Source organism: Adiantum capillus-veneris, chromosome 26, assembly GCF_014529385.1.
Source record: "Adiantum capillus-veneris isolate H3 chromosome 26, ASM1452938v2, whole genome shotgun sequence".
NCBI classification, from domain to species: domain Eukaryota; kingdom Viridiplantae; phylum Streptophyta; class Polypodiopsida; order Polypodiales; family Pteridaceae; genus Adiantum; species Adiantum capillus-veneris.
In genome coordinates, this window is record NC_140956.1 from 65,880,355 (window position 1) to 65,883,293 (window position 2,939).

Below are 2,939 nucleotides of genomic sequence, written 5' to 3' on the forward strand. Positions count from 1 at the left end.
GGCCGATCTATCTTAGGACACATGTAGAAAAGTCCTCGGGAGTACTTATGATGGCGAATGAAAACTTGTACAACTCATGGGCTTTCCAACTTGAGAAGATTTATGATAACCAACATTTTATCTCAATAAGTGATGATACCATAGTTGGACACTAAATGGCCAAGAATGCTGCCATGCCTAACTATCAGCGTTCGGAAAAAATGTGTCTCAGCTTAATATGGTGCCGTTTTCAATTTCAAAAATGTTGGTTGAGGGCAGGGGGGAAAGGAGAAATACCGCCCCAAAATAGAGAAAAATAGTGTAAAAACCCAAAAAAACAACCTAACTTTCTAAAATTTCCTCTTGACAAAATGAAAGAAAGGAATTTTGTATGTTTGGAAAAATGATTTTTCCCGAACACTGCTAACCAGAGAGTTTTAGTGTGGCATTGTCTAATTTGGCTCTAACTTTAACGACACGCTTTACTTTTAAAAAAAGCATAAGAATGGCTAGCAGAGGAGTTTGCGCCGCGTTAATGTTTCTAGAAGGCATTTTCCAGTATCATAAAAAGCAAAGTTTACGCGGAAAGCAGTTAGCAATAGCCGTGCTAAAAGGAGGGTTTAGGGTTATAAAAGGAGGCCGTGCGGCCATTTCCATTTTGTGGCATAAAACTCGAGCAGTTGCAGGTCGGTGCTTCCTACTCAGATTGTCGTCTCCAATATCCCTCCACCATGGCCAACCTTAGGCAGACGCTTGCAGGTATACGCAAAAGGTCTGCAGATCAAGAGGATCTCTTGCAACGTCATGATCAGCAACCGAGTATATCATCATCAACAGCAGCGCCTTATTATAATGAGAAGCAACGGCTGACTAGGCGACAGTCCAAGCTCAGGAGCCGCATCCTCAAAGACAATGCCTTCCTCGCGAAAGATGAAGGCTCTGCGCCTGTGCAACAAGACGTCGATGATGCGCCAGCTAGGGATCTGCATATTAATGAAGGCGCCCCGAGCTCTATATTAAGTAAGGATTATGGTATCCTGACGGACATGGAGGTGGCGTCCATCTTCTTGAGCTTTATAAGCGAGGTCAATAATATTGCGAATTCCAAGCTGCAAAAGCTATACAAGCAATGATGTCGTGCTGGCTCTGATGATCATCAACAGCATCACGCCATGGCCAACGTCAACAAGCTGCCCAGTACAGCAATTGGATCCAAGCAGATCAAGCGACACATGAAGATCGGCTCATCAGCAACGTCTGAGCAAGGCCAGCATAAAGATGTTCGCCGGATCATTGAACGGGTCGCATTGACCCCGGAAGGTCCAATTAGAATCAAGCTCGTTAATTGCTGCAGCTAAAGTACTGGAATGAAATAAAATAGCTATAAATTGTATTGCATAATGGAGCTAGGGTTTTGGTTCTTAAGGAGGCCTTCACGTGCTGCTGAGAAATTAATCATGTATAACAAGCTTACTTTGACTTGTATTACATTAATGGCATTACTTTGACTTGTATTACATTAATGGCATTACTTGCCTTGGATCAAATTAATGGCATTACTTGCCTTGGATCAAATTAATGGCATTACTTGCCTTGTCGACGTAGTTTCTATCCCTGATTGAAATTCCAATATTTAATTTCTCCAATTGCAGTTTTTTCACTTAATGGACACCCAGCCTTAGATGAGATTATGGTAATAGAATTTGGCTCGCGTTTCCTCAGGCTTCTCTTAATTAAGATGATCCTGTTTATATAATTTTCTTTATTAACATCCATTAATTAAGTGGTCCCACCGAAACGTTCTCTTGAATATTGATTTTACGTGGAAAATTTCCATATCGTTGTCCCACGTAGCATACGTCTTTTTCATCAAGGGAAAACGTACTGTAGATTATCATGCCTCCATGAAACATGCATCCCACATGGGTCCTTCGCTTTCCATGAGGCAAAGCAGGTTTTGAGGTTTCAGAGCGACGAAACACGTTTTTAATGCTCAGATTAATGTAATGGCTAGATATCGACCATGCAAAAAACTCTACTTCGCATACAACAATTGTGTTTGGACATGCCAAGATTGAAGCTCTCGGACCTAGAACATAAGAGTTTGGCAAGGTGATCGTTGGCGTGCTTCATCCACAAATTAAGAGTGCACAATGCCAAATAACAATCAAATTGCAGTATACTTCATACAAAAAGTTTGTGTACAAGATATATTAAGACGAAGGGTAGACTAGGTAAGCAAACCACACAATGGAAGAGTGGATTTGGAAGGGCCAAGGAGGGGTCCCAACAACGAAAAAAAGAGGCAACCCCCGTCCCCTCCCAAAAAGAAAAAAAAAAGAGGCCTATTGGGCTACTACCATAGGAGCATGATCAAATGATAAAGATGGTCACCCCAAGGGGCCATGTGTTGAAGTTTCACTTTTTCTCCCCCAGATTCTTTCCAGCACGCTAGAGCTCAGTGCTTCTTGATGCTTCAATATGGCACGGATCTCTAAACCTACCTTCTCTATTAGCATAATCAACACATTGTTGGAAAGCTTCTCTATCCTTGTCACCTGAGAGCAATTGTTTGCATACCGTTTTCAAAGTCTCCCATGACCTCTCTGTTAGAGCCTTGACTATGTAGTTGAAATTTTGGAACCAAAATAAATGCCGCTCCATGCAAACGTGTACTCATTTGGGCCCAACATCTTTTTGCAGCCCCTATTACTTGTGCCTTTTCTCTAGTAAATTGGTTAAACTATTTTGTTTGTCTACTAGCTTACGACATCAACCAACATATTTTTGTAGCCCCTACTGTTTGAATGCATTTACCTGGAAAGTAATTAGCGGTAGCAGGTAGGGTTTAGGGTTATAAAAGGAGGCTGTGCGGCCATTTTCATTTTGTGGCATAAAACTTGAGCAGTTTGTTGCAATATTGCCCATCGGTGCTTCCTACTCACATTGTCATCGTCAAG

At 41.7% G+C, this 2,939-nt stretch overlaps 1 pseudogene; it reads left to right on the forward strand.

Annotated features, from left to right (window-relative positions):
• The first annotated feature begins 710 nt into the window (after positions 1–710).
• On the forward strand, positions 711–1,337 carry LOC147423583 (uncharacterized; annotated as a pseudogene).
• Positions 1,338–2,939: the final 1,602 nt, after the last annotated feature.